Source organism: Artibeus jamaicensis, unplaced genomic scaffold (genome assembly GCF_021234435.1).
Source record: "Artibeus jamaicensis isolate MK-2021 breed Jamaican fruit bat unplaced genomic scaffold, CSHL_Jam_final contig_1998, whole genome shotgun sequence".
Lineage (NCBI taxonomy): Eukaryota > Metazoa > Chordata > Mammalia > Chiroptera > Phyllostomidae > Artibeus > Artibeus jamaicensis.
Genome location: NW_026521407.1, coordinates 14,673,237 through 14,695,657, shown reverse-complemented (window position 1 = coordinate 14,695,657; position 22,421 = coordinate 14,673,237). Strand labels below are relative to the sequence as shown.

The 22,421-nt window shown below is 33.7% G+C and overlaps 1 protein-coding gene across 5 annotated transcripts in view; it reads right to left on the bottom strand.

The window, feature by feature from the left end:
- The window catches only part of TANC2 (tetratricopeptide repeat, ankyrin repeat and coiled-coil containing 2), a 329,189-nt gene that overhangs the window by 177,746 nt on the left and 129,022 nt on the right, over positions 1 to 22,421 (bottom strand). The gene's annotated exons all lie outside the window — the stretch shown is intronic.

Sequence of the window (22,421 nt, the reverse complement as noted above, 5' to 3'; positions counted from 1 at the left end):
AAAAATAGAATTGTTTGCTAATAATATCTATAATAAAACCATTTATATTTGTAAAGATTCAATTATAACAAAGTTGGGTTAGACCATGTCCCCTGAAATGTAAGCAGCCAGTAAATTATTAGATTTATAAAGTGATTATCAATACTGACTTCTTTTAAGAAAGGAAATAATAAACACCTAACAAAAGATAGTAATTTTTTTACTGTGCTACCTAAATGAGAAAAAAATTAGTTAAGATGAGCCCTGGCTGGTGTAAGTCAGTGGACTGAGTATGGGCCTGTGAACCAAAGGGTCACCAGTTTGATTCCTAGTCAGGGCACATGCCTGGGTTGTGGGCCAAGTCCTCAGCAGGGGGTGCGCAAGAGGCAATCACACATCCATGTTTCTTTCCCTCTCTTTCCCATACCCTCTCTCTAAAAATAAATAAATAAAATCTTTAAAAAATTAGTTAAGATGAGAGAAACAATTAACTTAAATATTTAAGTAGAAATATAAATAGCTTTCCCAATTTTATTTCCCCTAACTGTGACATTTAACAGAGAATTACTATAAGGGAAATAGAAGGTGATGACTATAATATTTTTCCAGTTTTAATTGGACTTATAACAACAGGTAGAATACTGCTGATACAATGCTCTCTTGCTCTTAGCTGGTGCTACGTGTTTCTGTGCATAGGTATACTTTAGACTTAGTAGCTCTACCACATTTTTCTATATGAGCTTTCAAAATTATTTACACTATAATAAAGACCACTTAAAATTTTTGTACGTCTGTTAGCATACACTAATGTTATAAATACAGTTAATAAACAATGCTCATTATATGCCACACACTGCTAACTTAACAATGATTGAGCACTTATGATCTGAAACTGTTCACAGTATTTTACTCATTTAATCCTCACTATAACCCTATAAGGTAGATACTAATCTTACCTCTATACATAGATGAGAAAACTTAGAAAAAGAGAGGTCACATTCTTTTCCCAAGAATGGGATCTAGTAAGTGTTAGTCAGAATTCAAATCTGGGCAGTCTGGCTCCAGAATCCATAAACTAGTTATACTGCCTTTACACTAAACTATACTACTAAATAATTTAACACTTTATTTGTAACAAATGCTAAAATGGAAAAGTCCATTATGCACAGAAATGTATAGCTTTACTGTAATTCTAAGTATCTCATCATATCATAATAATATGACAATGTACTTATTTACTCAGACTTTTTTTGGAAAGGGATTCTTTTAAATTAAATAAAGAAGGGGAATTATACACTTGTTTTGGTTTGAATATGAAACCAGTTTCCACTGGAAGTAATATAGGTCTACACTGAAATTTTCTGAGCATTAACAAATACTGTATCAGTGTTACAGAAAGAAGTCAACACCAGCACCCAATGCTGTTGACAGCAAGATGTTTTTTCCCTAAATTCAAGCATGCTTTAACTGCTCCTGCTCCCATTAAACATGGAAACTAATAAGTAAAAAGTAAAGACAGTTTCCCTTCTCATCAAAAGAAATATTGGAAAAGTAAAGACACAAAGATAAATATGGTCTTGCAATTGCCAATAAGTGACATCATTATCAGTTAGTATTGAGTACTTAATATGTACTAGAGGCTTCTGTAAGCATTTTATCTGTAAAAACTCATTTAATCCTTACAACCCCTTTGGGAGTTGTTATACCCATTTCATAGAAGAGAAACTGAATCACTGAGAAGTTATACAACATATCCCAACTTTATCACAAAGTAAATGGTAGAATCTTAACTACTACATCATTAATTACCACATGTTAATGGAAGAGAGTCATCTTGACTAGTTTCAGCTATGTTAAAATAATAAAGGAAAAGTTATTGCGGTGATGATATTATTGTAAATGGAGAGAAACTTACTTTATCTTCAAAAGCCTTGAAGAGTCCTATATGTGACTATAAATTATAGACTCCAATAAAAAAGCTAGAATTCTAAAAAGTTTATTTGACTGTAAATCTCTCACTAGATGCTTCCTTCTCCCACCTCCATTCCCACTGGTTTTGTATAGCCTCTTTCTCTTTCCTCTTTAAAGAAACAGTACAACTCTCTGCCTAATGCGGACCACCACAACTAAGCATTGAGACTACAGTTCCTGAAAGCAAAAATACCAGTAGAATTCTACTGTGACACCAGTAGAATCATAGTCCTATATAAATTTGTACTCATGATCTCTACGTGAAAACAGTAATTTGATCTCTAATTTGAAAATAGTAATTAAATATTTCCTAAAACCCCCTCGAACCTCTGCTTCCTTAACAGTTATACCACCTTGGTTCACTCAGTATCTTCCAGACTGCTCCTTATTAACCTCATCTGTCTTTAAACATGGGTTTTCAATTCTTTATGGTTTACTTCTTGACCCCTGGAGTAGGTACTCAAGTTAGAGAAAGACCTAAGTTGGAATTCTGATCTCTTATGCCTACACTGGTTAATGATTAACCTGATTAGTCTTGTTTTCTTTATCTAAAAGATGAGGGTCATAATAATTCAAACTGCTACTAAAATAATCAAAGGAGTTACAGTTTTGAAAATGCCTGAAAAATGCACACAAATATTCATTCCCCACTTTTTCTGTTTAGTTGTTCTATCCTCTTTAAATTTTTACCTACTCTTAATGTTTTAACTACTCCCAATGAGTATAACTTCCAAATTTATATTTTGAATCTTACTTAGTTTTAAAGTGTTGGAACCACATTTTCAATATAATCTCCTACTACTATCGTGAACTCAATGTGCCTCATTTACTCAAAACCATCTGTTCTAATTGCTTCATTCCTATTAATGAGGCCATCAATTCCCAGTTTTAGAATTATCTTTGACAAATCTTCCATATGCCGGATTCTATGAGTTGGTCACCAATTTATTATTCCTCAAAACCATTTTTTCCTTGTACCTTTCCCACTGCTACCATCTTAGTCTACCATTGTCCCACAGGCCTCCTCAATCCATTCCTAGTTTTCTCTTCCACAGCATCTTTTATGTTTCAGACAAAATGATGTATTTACCATTTAAATGAATCCTGTCCTCTTCAAGATTCTACTTAAGACTTCTGGCCAAGATGGAGGTGTAGGTGGAAACACTGTATCTCCTTGCACAACCAAAATTAAGGACAACAAAGATTTAGAAACAAAAAACAAAACCAGAACAGACAGAAAATTGAACTGTACAGAAGTCCAACAACCATTCAACCAGACCAGTAAGAGGGGTGGAGTCAGTGGCCAGCTGAGAGGGGTTGAGGCAGGAAAAGGTGGTAGTTGCCAGACCTAGGAACACGGGTGGTGCGGGGCTGGCCAGGGTCACACATTCACATGCAGATAAACTAGGCAAAAACAGGCAGCGAGACACACAGCTCAACCCAGGGCTCCAGTGCCAGGAAATAAAGCCTAAAAGCACCTATTGAAAAGGTGCTGGGAGAGACTCCTAGCCTCACAGGAGAATTTGTTGGAGAGACCCACAGGGTCCTAGAATGTACACAAGCCCACCCACCCGGGAACCAGCACTAGAAGGGCCCAATTTGTTTAGGGGAAACGGCCAAATAAACTGAAATCCAGAAGAGAGCGGAGCAAGTGCCATTGTCACCTCTTTGTTCCCTCTGACCCAACCCCCACATACAGCATCACAACCCAGAGACTGGGTTGCCCTCCCCTGGTGAACACCTAAGGCTATGCCCCGCATACATAAGAGGCATGACCAGAACCCCCCACCCCCCAAAAAAGCCCAAACAATGGAACAGATCAAAGCCCAAAGCCAATACATCTAAGTGACCAAGAGATAGCCAACCTATCACATGCACAGTTCAAAACACTGGTGATCAGGATGCTCACAGTACTGGTTGATTTTGGTCGCAAATTAGATGAAAAAATGAAGGCTACACTAAGTGAAATGAAGCAAAATGCAGAGGGAACCAATTGTGATGGGAAGGAAACTGGGACTCAAATCAATGGAATGGACCAGAAGGAAGAAAGAAACAACTAACCAGAAAAGAATGAAGAAACAAGAATTCAAAAAAATGAGGAGAGGCTTAGGAACCTCCAGGACATCTTTAAACGTTCCAAAATCCAAATTATAAGGCGAATTATAAGGGGTACCAGAAGGGGAGGAAGAAAAGCAACAATTGGAAAACTTATTTGAACAAATAACAAAGGAGAACTTCCCCAAGCTGGCAAAGGAAATAGACTTCCAGAAAGTCCAGGAAACTCAGAGAGTCCCAAAGAAGTTGGACCCAAGAAGGAACACACCAAGGCACATCATAATTACATTACCCAAGATTAAAATGAAGGAGAAAATCCTAGAAGCAGCAAGAGATTAGGGGACAGTCACCTACAAAGGAGTTCCCATCAGACTGTCAGCTGATTTCTCTAAAGAGACCTTATAGGCAAGAAGGGGCTGGAAAGAAGTATTCCAAGTCATGAAATCCAAAGACCTGCATCCAAGATTGATCTATCCAGCAAAGCTTTCATTTAGAATGGAGGGACAGATAAAGTGCTTCTCAGATAATGTCAAGTTCAAGGAGTTCATCATCACCAAGCCCTTATTATATGAAATGTTAAAGAGACTTATCTAAGAAAAAGAAGATAAAAAAGATGAACAGTGAAAGGACAGCAAACTCACAGTTATTAACAAACACACCTAAAACAAAAGCAAACTAAGCAAACAACTAGAATAGGAACAGAACTACAGAAATGGATATCACATGGAGGGTTAGCAACAGGGGAGTGGGAGGAAGAGAGAGGGGGAGAAGGTACAGAGAATGAGTAGCATAGAAGGTGGGGAGAAAATAGACAGGGGGAGGGCAGGAGTAGTGTGGGAAATGTAGAAGCTAAAGAACTTATGACACATGGACATGAACTAAAAGGGGGAATGTGGGTGGGAGGGGGTATGCAGGGTGGAGGGAAGGGGACAACTGTAATGGCATAATCAATAAAATACACTATAAAAATAAATAAATAAAATCTTAAAAAATTTTTCTATTCAAGTAATCTTATTCATAATTTCACTTTCTAATCCCATGGTAAATACAATCTTTTCTAGCATAAAAAAATACTATTCTTTAACATCTTAAAAGCTCAATTTATCTGGGAAATATGAGAAAAATGTAACTTTTCCATATCTTCTGGACTGCCAAGATGGTTGCTGACATATTTTGTTCTGCACAGTCACCCTTCTCCTTTTTTCTAAATGACATAACTTCCTTTAGTCACTTATTTTCCTAAGTGTGCTCCTTGGAATACTTATTTGTTGCTCATGATATTGTAGAAGTTTTGTGGAAGAAAAAACAAATGGTCTGTTGTCAAATAAATTTTAGAGATGACAGATTAAACAGTTAAATAGGCTCCCTTATTGCAGGACTTTTTGCAGCTTTAAAAATGCTCAACTGTTAGTTTCTCCAACATCATTCCATTTCTATTTCTGACATGAAAACATTTTCTTTCTCATCCCACTACTGCTATTGGCTCTTTTGAACTGAATAAACCTTCTATCTTAAGTTAATTTTTCATCCCTGCCTCTTGATTCTCAGTTTATTTCTCCAAAGAAATATGTACTTGTTTATTTCAGGATCTTTATTTCCTAAAAGTGATATTCAGACCAAGAGGTCTCAGTAGTATGTCTTAAACTTGAGAATTGATACCGACAGATAGTAGTATGTTGGGGTATACAAATTTCTAAGAGAAAATAAGACACTTTCCCGAAGAGCAAATTTTACTTAAAGATTTTTTTTTGAAAACATAAAAATGTAGATTATAGACTATTTTAAAATAATTTTTATTTTCAATTACAGTTGATGGAAGGTAGACTATTTTAAAAGAAAAATTATAAGACTTTCAAAAAATAGAGATTTGTTTTGGATGCCCCTTTAAGCTACATTCCACACCCCTTTGACATGCATTCAGACTCCTCTGTCCTAAAGATATTCCCCCCCAAAAGTCCAAGAACCACAGAAGTAGGCCAATGGAGAGGAAAGGTAGAGATGAGAATTATTACTTAAGAGATGTTTCCTTTGTGATAAGTACTATACTAGATCCTTTACATATATTATTTTTCATAATGCCTAGAATGACATTACAATAAGGCAATATGTCATTAATTTTATAGAAGAGAAACTTCTATGAGAGATGCATTAGATGCAAAGCTTACGAAAGTATTTTACTATACAGCACTGGATTAATAAAGAAGACATGTCTATCATAGGAATATTATGACTGATTCCCATGAGAAAATAATAACTAGAAATCACTCTCTTAAAACAATTTATCACTCATGTGAGACTTACGGACTTAATGTACCTGACAGAAATAAGGTACCTATTTCCTAATGAAAGCTTATTAACAGTACTAATAAATTTTTAGATATTCAGAAGTGTTATTGGATGACATGTTTAAGTTAAGAGACACTAGGAACAAAACTAAAGCCTCTTATATTTATAAATTTTATATACTATTTATTCAGTAGCACATTGCCTCCCAAATAAAAGCAATGCCGACTACCAAGTAAGATTTTGACTAGTTGTCTCTTAATAATACTGAAAAGACTTCAAAGGATTTCAGGAAGTAAACTTGAAGACATCAAATTCTTTTGAAATTGAAGGGTTAAATTATAAATCCAAAGTAGAAGGCTTAATTGTTTCACAGAATGCTGCCAGTTGAATCTGCAACTTGAATTTTTACATACTAATAAACCAGATGGCTCCTACTTTAAGAAAAACTAAAGTAAGAATACAGTGTATGATATACAGATTCACCAAATCAACTTATTGCAGAATCTCTAAAAATAGAGAGCCTCACTAGTAGATTTTGAGTTAGACAATTTACAAACAAACGAATGTGATTATATACAACCTGTCAAGAATATGTCCATTGGGTAAGGCCCCAAACATAAAAAATATCACAGGATGTGCGAAGAAAGATTACTTTAAAATGTAAATTAAAAATATAATTGTTTTTTAAAAGTGCCCAAATCAGTCTTTAAAAATTAAGAAGAATTATGGTTTCAGAGGTAATGAAATACAAAATGCTTTGTACACACACATTTGTGAGGATAAAGTACTTATAAAAAATGTTAATTTACAATTATTAAGTTATCAATATCCATAAATTTAAAAATTCATATTTTATTGCATGACAATGGCTAAAATTTGAATATTAAGTTTATTTAATCTATTACTTAAAGGTTGTCAAATAAAAGCAAAACCTTTTTACTAATGACATATGACATAAGTATAAGTGATTAGTACTTTCATTGTCCTTTAAGATATTAACTCTCCCTATTTAAAGGTTTCTTACACATTGAGCAAAATCATATGTACAATTCTATAGGTGAAGAACTAAAGAATGTAAGAAGGAATAAACATTAAAATGCAGTAATAACAAAGTAACAAAATCTTCTTTCCCCTAACTGTGTAAATTAATGGAAGCCAGTTATGACCCTAAAATATATCTTCTCTGAATAAAATACATTTGAGAAGAGCAATTCAGGAAGATAAATAACTGAAAGAATAAACCCAGATAAAATGCCCTTTTCTTTTGTGACTGGTGGAAGATCAGTCTAAATATTTTAATTTTGAAAAATCAAGTTCCTACTTTTAGTACATTTGTAAGTTACCATGGTTAGTTGAAGAACTAAAAAGAGAAATTAAAGGCCAAGTAAATACTCACTCTTCTAAGAAAATTCAATCTTTAAATTCAATTTATCTTAAATCATTCATTAACAAATCATCTAAAAATATAAGTAAAAAAGGAAAAATCTCTAATTTACCTTTCTCAAGAAAAACAGACAATGTAAATCAACATAGCCAGCAAATAACATCTAGTTATTTGCAAAAAAACCTTAAAACTATGCAAGTACATTCATTTATAAGCACTGCAGTTAATGAAATAAAGATTTGATGTATTAAAGAAGCATGGCTACAAAATTCTAGGTTTCCATACAGTTATTTTTCAGAAGTGTACCTTACTTCTGAGGTTATTGCAATAGCAAGTAAAAATCTATTCTGAAACCACAATCTAACAGAAAAGGTTATCTGACCGTCATTTTTACATTAAAAACTGAATTAACAGCTTTTTTCGCAATAAAGTATTATTTTTTAAAATAGGAAACTATTTAAAAATATTCATACATGCACACACCTGTAAAAGTAAAAGAACACACAATTAAAAAATTAAATAAATGTGCCTAAAGACATTTCTTAATGGCTTCCCTGAAAACTAAGTGTTAAATTCTCTTAGGTTGCATTCCTTTTTCCACAAAGCTCAAAGTAGGCCTCATAGATCAGAAATCCAGGTAACACACAAATATTCTACTCATCATACTCACAGGCTTTAGTTTTTCTTCCTTATCAGTCAATACTATACAGCCTTTTCTCCTGAAAACCTCAAAGGCTTCTTCTTATTCGCTGGTCATACTGTTATCAGATCTGACACATCAGTAATGATCCACACTTGAATCTTCTCCAGCCAGCTCTTCACATTGCCCAGAACTTACTGTGTGTTACAGGTGATACTTCTTACAGCAAATGTTGATTATGGTCCCAAAGCACAAGTGATACTCCCAAAGGAGCTTAGAACCCCTAACAACATCACCTGCTTCTTTTTGGATCCAAAGATGCAATGTGCTATTTTTTTTAACAGCTAATGATTTCAAGACAGATTACACGGACGAGTTATTTTCATTAGATTGCCTGACATAAACTTATCCTTTCAAAATACTGCAGCAAATATAGATTGTATGATTCCCTGAGGAAAATAAAAAATATTTTTATACAATTTTTCTCTATGGCGCAGTTTAGTTTACCCTTCTGTTCAAGCAGATTACTGGAAGAATTGGTTCTGAGGTTTCTAATGGCGCAGTATTAACATAGTGAATGATTCACGGATGTTCTTAACATTCAGGAGTAACACGGAAGGCTAGCAATACAGTCCAGGTCCAGAGCTGATGAATGGTGCAGTGCTGCCGTTGTCATAGCAACTGAGGGGGGGAAGCAGCACCATATAAGGAGCTGTGTATTGGATTCTGGGAATGATTTATATTTAAAAACTGTAAGCGCCTCATGCCTTAAAGCTATAAACTAGTCTCTTGGTATTCCTCCTCAGATTTTTCTCTTCTGAATTTCTAAACTGGGAATGTGTAAATGAATAAGATTTACAAAATACAGTAACCAAGCAGTCACTAACAAAAACCCTGCATATTGATGTAACTAAAAAGATTAATAATACTTAGCAAGTTAATGTGTATCTGTGTTATCTTCATGACTTATTGGATTAAATGGTAAAATTAGACGGTGATAAAGAGGAACTGTCTAGAATGTAAGGTAGCAGAAAATTTATTTTTTAAATACTTAAAGGTATTAAAAACCTGATTAAATGCTTTTCATTCAGATGGCAGCGTCAGATACCTCAAAACTACATAACTATCAACTGACTAACACAGTAGCAATGGTATCAATTTCAAAGAAAGACATACTACCTCCCATATTCCTTCTAGATGCAGAAAGGTTCGAAACTAACTTCCTGAAGATGCATATAGCCTTCACTCAAGATCAAGGAAATGCCTTGTATTAATCACTGGTGAGTCAGGGTGATGTTCCCTCCTGGGTTTAGGGAACCTTTCTGTTGTCATAGTTTCTCCTCACCTCTTAAGAATCCAGAAGAGTCCCTTCCCTTCCAGTGGAGAGCAGGGCAGTTTGAAAAAACAATTATGGGAGAAGTGGAGCGAGGGTTCATGTAGGGATTAAGCAGTAGTAAACCTATTCCCTTCTGCAGTATTGTGGACATGGCTCTGAACTGCCTTGTACAGAAAAAAAATTCAGTTGGCTTCTGAGGCACCTGGTCTACTGGTGCTCTTCATCTATTTATACAGGGCAAGTCTATATGACGGTGATTTTCAACCTTTTTTGAAGGCACACATAAGCTAATTACTAAAATTCTGTGGCACGCCCCATAAATTTTTTTTTGCTGATCTGACAAACAAAAAATAGGTATAAATTTGATTCGCCCATACTGGACAGCTATTGTTGTGTTCACTGTTGTAATTTTTTAATTTGACAATCTAAGGGAAAAGTCAGTGACCCTGAATAAACTGGTACTCTATGCTTTAAAAATTTTGCAGCACACCAACTGAAAATTGCTGCTATATGAAATTGTTCTATATGTATCAATGAATGTTTCTTTCCTATCACCACATATTTAATAAAATGTTCTGATACAAAATAAAGCAACAAATTAGATAAATGTGTATTTATTTCACTGTTCTATTATGTGTGCAGCATTGCCACTATAATAATAATTCTGGTATAATTATATGTTTGTTAGTTGTAAGTTTATAAAGTACTAATTATTTCCATGTATGATAACTTCAGTAAAATGTTAGTAAAAAGGATTGTAATGTAGCAGGAAGGACATGTACTTGACTAGTTATCTGACTCTATTTGTAATAATGGCTCACTTGTTTACTAGACATAACCCTGGGTAAACACTTAACTCTAACCCTCTAATTCATCATCAGTAAAGTATGGGTTAATTATATATTTTCTACCTTCTTCCTAAAGTGCTGAAATAAAATAAAATAATGTAACTTAAAGGTTTGAAATTCTAAAAATCTGTTATCTCATTTAAAAATAAGCAAAATACCAAGATAAAATACTTAAGCAAAATAAAAAGATAAAAAAGAAGAATGATTATCAATAGAACTTAACAGATAGAAAATGGCCTGAATAGAAAATGGTTTTTTTAGGCTAATTTTTGATTGAATATCTGGTTTTATCACATTGCATATATTTGTAGCAAAGAACTATTTCATTTTAGAATTACAGTAAACAGACGCTGCGGACTACTGTTAAAGAATTAGGTAAGATAATAATGTAAAAGTAATCCTACTGTACCAACATCACTTACATAAGTCTTCAGCAAATGATAACTTGGCACTGAAGTGTAAGTAATTTTAAAGGATGTGCAAAGTGAGAAATTTGTTTCAAATGATCATCAATTACTTTGTATTTCATCTACCTAGAAAACTGTAGGGCAAACCTCAAAATAAGCATTTAAGTTAGATTTGAAAAGTCCATGGACAGCACACTTCAGTTCATCGATAGTCTAATCTCTTCTATGCAGTACACTGTCTAAATCAAATACACGGGTTGGCAAAAGTAGGTTTACAGTTGTCTGTATAGAAAAAGACATACAAGTTAAACAATAATAAACTGTTTTGTGTATTCACAACTGTAAACCTAATTTTGCCCATCCCTGTATTGTCTTGCCACAATGGTTATTTCTGAGGGAAATTCTCTTTAGTTGTGACTTTTAGAATACCAATAACTCAATACCTTAGGTAAAAGAGGGTAAATTCATCTCTCCCCTCAAGTTGAGCTGAGTTTATCCATGCATTAGATGGATTCTAGAATAAATTGTAATAAATAGAAACTTGGGCAACAAATTATTTTCCACTGGCTTTCATTTTAATGTTGCTTATGCTCTGTGTGAACTGACTGGGATGAAGACATGGCTGAGATAATTTTAAAGCAAAGTACATAGGTTTGGTTTGATTTCTGAAAATTTGGGTTCAACTTAAGGTAAAGGTAGAAAGCAATTTAAGGGGCTAAGCTATTCCTGTGGCTACTCATTTTTAACTTCCTTATGATTAATTCAGGGAGTTAAACCATTCTAAAACTTACTAAGTTTTAGATTCTTTTTACATTCATTCTTTTTCCAATCTTCCCATTTTATAAGCTTTCTCTAAGAAGTTATCAGTGCTAAACTCTACAGTGCTTGATTTAAGGTAGGGTAACTTATGAAGAGGTAAATACGTGAAACCCTTATTCTCATAGAAAAGTATACATTGTAATTATTATATCAGTTCAAGCTTTGGCCAGATTCCTAATGTGGGATTTTCCCTTTCCTAGGAATGGTTACTGCTCCAGATCAGGATTTTAATTTGCAATAGTAATGACTAATAGAAAAGTGAAGAAATATTCTTAAAAATCATATGATGTAGCCTTTACACAAAAGCCACCTATTCATCTGGCAGTCAGTGAAAGTGTGAGATAAACTGGCAGAATTAGAGATATTGAGCAGCAGTATTTCTGTTTAATTAACACCATGAATGATATTTAAGAAACTTCTGAGGATAATTTTCATTATATACAGCTTTTACTTGGTATGTTGAGTTTATTACCTAGCCCCTGAACAAAATTTCCCCAAATGTGTGATGCTACCTCTAAATTATAACTTCAATGTATGAAAAAAATCATTAGCTGACAGATGGGTCTTTGGGAATGTCTTTATTGGTAACTAGAATATAAAAGGGCATATTGAACTACACATTTCATATGTATTTCATATATGAAATACACACATATATGTATTTCAATACATATATGTATTGAAATAATACACATATATATTTCAAATCTCCTTTTGCCCGTTTTACTTAGTTCATTAAACAAATGTGAATTTATAACATTCACTAAATAATATAGGTGTGTGTACATGTATATATGTATATACATATATATATATATATATGTATACCTTATTTAAAAAAAAAACAAACCACTTTTAGGTGTTTTTTTTAACCAGAAAAGGAGGAAGACAAGGACGGTCGGCCAAGTCTGGTATATTTCAGAGTTCATTACATTGTCTAAACAAAACAGGTCATTCATACACATAGATAATTCCAAAATGGCCAAATTTCTTATTTTAAAAATACAGGCAATGACACGAAAGAACTAATGACAGTGAGATGATATATTCATAATGAAAATGTCCTTTGGAACATTCTGCCCTCTGGTGTTTAAAATACAGGGTGGGGCAAAAGTAGGTTTACAGTTGTTCATTTGGAAAATAATACAATACTTAATAAATAATAATATAAGAATAGGAATAAACTCTGTTTCATGTACTCACAACTGTACATCTACTTGTTCTCCACCCCGTATACACCAGTGAGAGAGTATACTGTTGTGCCACAAACTTATTATTCTTATGGGCTGGATAAATCAATGGATTTGGGCACAATTTTCTAGAATGAGGAAAAAATATGGTTTAGCATTATAACATTCTATTACTATAATGTGAATATACATTCAGTGCTAAACTTCATATAATCCCACACTATAATTTATTTCCTGTTTGGAGACTCACTAAGAGAATCTCTCCTGAGTTATGAATATTTACCTATTTGCCTTTCATAATGTTTTGTGACTGAGAAGTATGTCTGAGGGCCAATATTATTTAATCTTTATATTGAACGTCTGTCACTTGGTGAACTGTTCACATTCCATAGCCCATAGCAGGCTTAAGATAAGCTGGTACGAAAGACAGAGTCGATTAAACATAAAATAGACTTCTAGGAACCGTGGCACAAAATCATGGTGAGTTTTCTGGGAAGATCACAGAGGAAGCATGAACAAAAAAAGGATTTTTTCTCCCTGTACACTTCATGGTATTTTCCACATTCAAAAGCGATACCCAACTCTTAGAACCACTACATACTAGCTCAAAGGGACCACTTTGACATGTGAATTGTTCGAAGCTGAAGGCAACTAAGATCCTGTGGGTTCAGGACAAACTTCTGCCTCTCCCTTAACTACCTGCAATGGGAAAAAAGGCGGGACAACTGTAACTGAACAACAATTAAAAAAAGAATTTGGGGGTCTTGCCCATAATAAGAGTTATTATCAGAAATAACTTTTTATGACCTGTCTATAAGAAAGGGCAATTGTCTAATTACTAAATATCTGCTGTTCTTATTATCCTGTGAATTAAACTTACCTTAATGTGAATTCTTATTACCTTATTCCTCAAAATGCCATATATATACTCCATTTTACTTTCCTGTCTCTGAACTTCTCATGTATGTGGTATCTCTGATTCTCTCATATATGTGGGGCTCCCATACATACATATATAATTGAATTTGGTCATTTTCCCTTGTTAATCTTTCTCATGTAGATTTACTTATTAGACCAACCGAAAGAATCTAGAAGGGTAGAGACAAACTTCTTCTTCTCCAACAGGATATCAGAGATTACTAACTAGGCGATTGCCAAGTTTTTTTTACCTGTTAGAATTCCTTTTATTTTTTCCCCATACAGACTTCCATTTAAATTTTTTTTATCTATCAAAAATTTATTTATTAATTTAAACAAAGATAAAATAGCTATTAACTGGAATTTCTAATACGTAGGAATTGATCACTGTAAGGTGATCACAATTTTATATAGAGCAAAATAAAAAGCATTTAACTGTCAAATCATATGTTTGACACGGTAAATGCTAGGCACATAGAGAAATTCTCTACAATCATTTCTGTATTCCTCTGAACCCTAAGGAATTATTTTTCTTATATATTGTACAGACATAAAGCTTACAAATGAATGACTGTAGAATTTTAGCATGGTTCTTTGTCTTACTAAAAAGCCTGGGCTCTTGACAGACAATACGGCACTATCCAAATCTGTGTGTGTAACTATCATGAAAGGATTCTTTCTTTACCTGATAAGGTGTGATGACATTTAAGTGCTCAAAAATACACAGATTGACATGACTCTCTCCTTAACTAAACCTTACTGGGCTCCTTCTAATTCATCTTTTCTACAACCTTGGGCCTTATCCTCAAGCCTGCAGCCTAGCCCAGTTGTAGCAAGAATCCTGCTCACTCAGTTTAGTGAGAATCCCCTCACCCTTGATATCTGATCACTCTGGCATGCCTTCAGCAAAAATTCTGTTAAACTGGCTTAACAAGTATCCTACTCTTGATGTCTCCTCTTACTAATTTTCCATCCACTGCTGCCTTCCCTGCCTTGCTCCTTGGGTGTAAATCCTTAACAGTCTGTACTGTATTTCAGAATTGAACCCAGTTCTAAACTGAGCTCTCTTTTCCCCTATTGCAATAGTTCCTCAACAAAATCCCTCTTTACCACTTTAATTACTGTTCGGCTCTGATTTTCTTTAACAATACTCGTGATAACTGAAATTATCTAAATTGAATTAAGTAATAACCACCTACCATTCTCTATTTTTTGTTTGGAAGACTATGGAGCCAGCAATGGGACCCACTTCTGCCACTGAGTAAAGCTTGAAGTTTATAATAGCACAATCTTGAACCCATAAAACTAGAGTCTAAACTAGGAACTGTACTTGAATGTGGTCCAGAACTAGTTTAATTAGTACTAGTATTTCAAAGAGTTTAAAAGACTTCATTTATATTTTTCATGCAGTCTTAAAAAAATACTTGGTAAGGTACTTTATCTGTGTGGAAATTAAAATAGAAATATCTAACTTAGGAGTGATGGGAGCTTAGGCTGTATTTTTTAATCTAATAAAATTTACCAAAATACAACTTAGTGCATATTTTTTTCTAAAAATGCAACATATTTACTCATGCTACAGTATCGTAAGTACACTGCAAGAAGTCAGACTATGTAGACTAACAATTTCTAGGCTATTCTAGGCTATATTTTCAAATAAGTTTTTCAATACTTTTCTCAAGATTATGTCCCCATTTTATTCAAGTGAAAAATGAAGGGTAACATTTATTCAATGTTTATTATATACTAGGTTGTATGTTTAAGAAATCTTGTTTAATCTTCACAGCAACCCTATATTTTTGTCTAATAAAATTCACTAAAGTATATCTTGAATCTAGTTTCCAAAAATTTCAAGATAATTGTTTTATGTAAAGAACATATCATATGTACACTAAAACATACCAGACTATGTAGACTAACATTATGTATAAGTTCTTTTTTATCAAAAAAGTTTTAAATGATTTTCACAGGATGTCTCAGAAGCAAGTCAATGATTCCATTTTATCCATAATGCAAATGTTTTGACTGTAGCTAGTATGTAAAATAACTAGGTTACAGCATGATCAAATTGATTATTGTGAATTATTTACCATCTACATTTGCTTGCCGCATAGTCATTCCAATCTACTGTAGCAAATAATTTGAAAATTAGGCCAAAATTACTTTTCTCCCAGAGACTAGATAATAATGCAGTTGCCTCTGGAATTTTGCCCAGAGGGTGGTAGCAGCCAGCAGGACCCCAATTGCTGTTCGGTAACAATATCAGTATTTGAAGGTTACTCCTCAGAAAAGTAGAGGGACTCACTTGAGGAGGTTAAATAAATTATTTGAAGGTCATCTTCCAAAGACTCAGAACCCATATTTGACATACCTGATAGAAAGTCATACAAGTCTCTCTTTCCCTTTTTTTAACATTGATAAGGTTTCTCTTCTCTATAGGTTACCTGATGCCTAGCTAGGATTGAACATACACTAAAGGCCTTGCCACACTCATTACATTAGTAAGGTCTTTTGCTAGTGTGAAAACTCTGATCATGTACAGGTGTGATTTTGTTACGAAACAACTTGCCATACTCGCTACATTGCTATGATTTCTCTTCATTATGGGTTACCTAATGTCTCGTTAGAACTGAATGAATTCTAAAGCCTTTGCCACTAGAACTGAATGAATTCTAAAGCCTTTGCCACGTTTATTACATTTGAAAAATGTCTCTCCAGTTTGAATGACTTGATGACCTGCAGAATGTTTTTTCATACAAGAAATCTTGAAAACATTCATTACATTTATAGGGTTTCTCCCAGCATGAATTACCTGCTGACATGCAGGGTGTGACTTTTTACACTAAATACCTTGCCACACTCATTTCATCGATGAAATGTCTCTTCAGTATGGTTTAATCAATGTCTAGTTCGGTTTGAGTGCACAATAAAGGCTTTGCGGCACTCATTACATTTGTGAGAATTTTTCCTCTATGCTGTCTGGTCTTATTTTAGTATTGAAGGATGCCTAAAATCATTCCCATATATATTAAAAATGTTGTCCTGGCCAACAGCAGTAACCCTTTGAAATGATAAAACTGAGAAAGTATTGTTGATAGACTTCTTGACTAGGTTACATTCATAAAATTTCCCTTCTGTTTGAAATATCTCTGTGTCAGCCAGGTGTGAATGAAAGCTTAGTTCAAGGCCGTTTCCAACAGGCTTGTGTTCTTCATGCCTTACACAATGTTTTCTTCTATCAGAAAGATGGTTTTTATGAGTTATAGGCATTTCTTTGATTTTTGTTTTATCACCCTTCCACTGACATGCAAAGTCATGCATATTTTCCTTTATTTCCCTGAAGTAAAAATCTTTGCGTACGTGGCTTTCATGTCTTCCAAACATCACAGTTTGGAAGACTTTTCCTATATTATAGTTTTTTGTTGGTTTTAATGTTTTGATACATGTGGAAAACAGATATCTGGGTTCACACCTTTGATACATTCCCAACATTTTGTGGTAGTTTTTTTGGGGGGGGTAGTTTTTTGTGTGTTTGTTTTTTGTAGGTTTTATTGGGCTATTTTCAACTCATTTTTCAGAGTCCTGATTAATTTCTTTTGCTTTAAAATGGAGATAATATTCATATCAGAAACAGAAATTCCCAAAGAGAGCAGGTTCTTGTAGTCCTCCAACATCACATGCTTGTACGAGGCTCTCTGAGCTGGGTTCGGGTACTCCCACTCCTCCTCAGAGAGTACAAGGGCAACATCCCCGAACCTCAGCCATCCCTGAGAAAGCTGTTCCTGAACCCTCTTTCTTTCTTCCATCTTTGTCTTCTTCTGGGCTTCTTCCTCAGGCTACAAATTTTAGAGGTCAATTTTCCACAGTGTAACCTTTGCTCCCCCACACATTTCTTTTGAAATTACAAGTGTAGCTAACATTTATGAAGTATTTGCTCTATGTCAGATACTGCCTTGTAAGTTTATACATACAAACTCATCCAGTTTTCTTAATAGTCCTATGGGGTATATACTATAAATATACAATGGTGTTTGTTTTCTTATTATTTATTTTTGAATTAAATTTATTGGGGTGACATTGGTTTTGGTATATACTATTTTTATTCCTATTTTAGAAACAAGGAAACTGAAGTACAGTGCAAATTTGCACAAGATTATACAATAAGGAAATGGAAGTCACAGGCTATTTTGTTATAATACCTCATGAAATTCTGGATTTTAATGTGGTAGAAACACAAACACTATATAAAGTTATAACAAAAAATTATGTATTGTCCATAAATACCTCTCCCACTTTGGAGTTAGTTACTGTGTCTCAACACCACTACCAAATGTATGTATGTGTGTATGTTTGTGTGTGTATCATTTGAAAACACTACTGGATTACTATCACTGATAATGAGATTTTCATGTTTTACTAAACACACATACATATACATTTCAAACTTTCAAATTTATCTGAACAACAAAATTGCTTTGTCAAGGATTATGTGCATTACATTTTGATACATATTATCAAACTGCCTTACCAAAAGTTTGCACCACTGCATATACCCCTACCAATAGTGTGGATACTCAAAATTTAATTTCTACTAAATTTACAGTGCACATAATGGACAAACAGTATAGATTCAGTAAGTGTTGAATGAATAGACTACTGGCACTCTCAATTATCTATATTTTAAGAAGTATGCTGATGGGCTTTATGATATTATGAACAAAAACATCTTGGAAAGAACACTAAGAATCTAGAGAACTGTGGCAAATCCATTATTATCACAACAGTATGCTATCTTTGTACACTTTCCTCCATGTCTTCTCAAATTCACAGCAATATCCAACTAGGTCAAATGAACCTTGAGGCTTGCCCAGCCTCTGTATCTTCTAGTTTCCCTTTATTGATTAAACCAGCAATTTTCAAACCATAGGCCACAAGAATTTATAAAACATGCAGTACCTGACAATTTAGTCAGGGGTACTCATCTCTTTTCCCTTAGATTGTCAAATAAAAAAATGATAGCAGCCAATACAACAATAGCATCCTATGTGAATGAATCAAAATTTTACCTAATTTTTGGCCAAGTCAGCAAAAAATATAATGTATTTTTTGGTGTGCCACAAAACTTTAGTAATTAGTTTATATGTGTCATGAGATGAAAAAGGTGGAAAATTGCTGGCTTAAACCATTGGCTATATCATACTACTCGGAATAAAAAGACTTATTTGATATATCAGATGCCCTGGGTGAGTTGGGTAACTTCCCTAAACCTCAATTTTTTTTTATTGGTATAATGAAACAAATTTGGAGTTTAATTTAAGGGCCTAGATATTACCTTGGCTCTGATAGCTTCCCAGCTGTGTAATTTTGAGTAAGACATGTGACTTCCATAAAACTTAATTTACCCATCTGTAAAATGGAGATACGTGTGAAGAATACATGAGCTAGTGTGTATAAGTCATACAGCAGGGATTCAAATGAGAATCACCACCCTTATTACTATTACTAGTTAAAAATATGACTTTTAAAACATGAAAAATTGTAAAGTTCTAAGTTGGTATCTAATGTTAAAAGTAATTGTTAAACACTTCTCATCAAATTTAAACAAAATACCAGCTAACAATACCAGCTAACACATTCTAGCCATCTAATATTTGCCAAATGCCATTTGAAGCGAGTATTAAACAGTGCGATCATCCTCACTGGTGGGCATGAGTCCCCATGAGGCATGTTCCCACAGGGCACACTGTCATCTCCATTTTACGAACGAGGAAACAGAACCACACAGTGCTGAAGTGCCTTTCTCAGAGCCCGGTTACAAATCAAGCAGCATGAGCCCAGAGCCTGTTTCTCTCTTACCCATTCTTACTGTATTAACTTGCTTTTGTTCTGAATAAAGTGAGACATGTAGGGGGTATATGTGGAGAGATATACTATATATCTATATATATATATATTTTTTTTTAATTAATTTTCACATGTAAATAATTAAATTAGTAAGTGTAACCCTAATGGCCAGATTAAATTAATGCATTTTGTTAAGAACTATTTTCTGGAAGATATTTCAGAAATGTCTGAAATCTTTCCCCATTCAACATTTTTTTTACTTATTCATAACAAAATATAATTAGGAAAAAAGATAACTGGTGAACAATTTACTAATATTTTAAAGTTACATTTCTAAGTACATTTATTCCAGTTTAAACTAGCTCAAAATTACATATATATTTATTCTTGAGCAGGTCTTTCCCCATTCTCACCTCCTGGAGACTAAAGATAAGTCAAAGTATTTTGGAAATGGAACAGATTTCAACCTATTTCTCTGCAAATGTGTCTTCATATACACCTTGTGAAGGACTACAAATATGCTAAGAGTACAAAGGTTATATAATAACAATGACAAGAAAAGGTTACTCCTTTATTATATCTTACAAGACAAAACAAAACAAAAAAGGTTGTTATTTTGCCACTCTGTTAACTTGTTAGAAGTTAAAGATCTACTTAAAGATTAGGAAAACATGTACAAAATTAAGGAAAATTGGATACGCTAGTCCCTCATACTCCATTTCTCCTACACTTGCTAACAAAATCCAATTAGAAGGTAAATCAGATCATATTACTTTCCATTCCAGCTCTGTTTAAAATTCTATAGAATAAGCTCCTTACTATGACCCTAGAAACTCTGGCTTCTGCCCAACTCTTCAGCTATATTCTAGTATCCCTACCCCACTGACTTACTCTGTGAAAGCCACACTTAATATTTTTTCAATTCCTGGACTTGCCTGTGCTGCTTTAGGACTTTTACACTGACAGTTCCCTCTGCTTCCAAGGCTAGGAGCCCAGATCTTCCCCTGACTGGCTCCTTTTTGTTATTCAGACTTCAATTCAAATACCTCCTCCTCTCTCTCTGACCACTCCATAGAAAGAAATCCTACCTCCACCCAAGTCTGTCTCTACCCTATTTCCTACTTTATTACCTTCAAAGTACTTGTCACTACCTAAAATTAGAGTATCTATTTATTGGTTATATGTTTATCAGTCTCCCAACTGGAACATAAATACCTTCAAGGCAGGGGCCTTAATTTGTCTTTTTCACTGCTCTATTATATTGTACAGCCTAAACAAATATCTTGACTATATCTGTCTACCTATTTAATTTGTTTGGTAATATAAATACAAGGAGTATAAGGCACTTAAAAGTTTAAATGCATGTAAATAGATAAATTAGTAAGTGTAGCCCTAATGGCCAGATTAAATTAATGCATTTTGTTAAGAACTATTTTCTGGAAGACATTTCCTTATGGTCAGGTAATCTTTCCCCATTCAACATTATTTTTTACTTATTTGTAACAAAATATAATTAGGAAAAAAGATAACTGATGAACAATTTACTAATATTTTGAAGTTACATTTCTAAGTAAATTTATTCCAGTTTAAACTAGAAAATTCTTAACATGTCCTTCAACTGGCAGAAAATTGGCCACAGAAAAAAATTTATAACATCCTCTTTCAAAAGAGAAATTTCTTTCACTAAGAAAGTCTCAATCTTTAAATTCTTAGGTCCTTGACAGTCTTTTCAGAAAATAAAACTGTATGAGAAGATACATATACTTCGAACACTGTGAAATTAAAACAAGAGTGCATGCATGTAATTAACCAAGTATACTTCTTACTTCAGTTTCCCTGTATCACCTCTGTGATATTAGGCATGTCATTGACTTTGTTATTAACTGTATGCATTTTTAAATATAGGTTGCCTATTTAAGTTGAAGTTCCAATTGGGACAGGCAAATGGGGTAGGAAAGTGGTATCTCCAAAACCTCAGATAATCCAGCTACCTTCTACAAGGAACTGAACTTTTCTTGTTATTTCTTCCCAAGTATATGGTGAAATGAAACCACTTGACAGTCATCATAAGATTTGGTTATTTGTTATTTTCAGTAATAAATACTACTTTCAACTTCAAGAAAAAGAAGGAATTTCTAAGCAATGAAATTTTATTCAAGCACAATCACAAAATTTATCCTATTTTTAGATGTCAGATGGAAATAACTATTTTAGTAAAATGTCACTAAGCTATTTTACTTATTTTTATCTAATGACCCAAGAATCAGAGTACTTTGACTCTACTATTTCAAGATGCCTAAAAAACAATAAATAATATAAGAGGCATGATTTATTCTTTGTGGAACTATAAAGAAATACTATTAATGAAAAATATAAACATTGTACAAGTTTCATTCAAAATAGATGGAAGAATCTAAAAATTATATTTCCCCCCTCCTCTTAGTTTCATTAGAATTGTCATATGATAATCAAATGCCCCTACTGTCTAGATCATTGACAGACAGACAGGAAGTACACCCTTTGGGAATGACTTAATTTATTGTCTCCATGCACTCATAGCTCATCAATACCAGCCAACTAACTGACATTTGGATATATACTGATAATGTTAAAAAAAAATCTAACAAAGTGACCCAGGCTTACATATTTTCACACATAAGTATCATTCAACATACTAAAATTTCTTTCCTGAGAAAGCTTAAAATAACAAAAGTTCATTTAATAAAAAGAGTTGCACGCCTAGC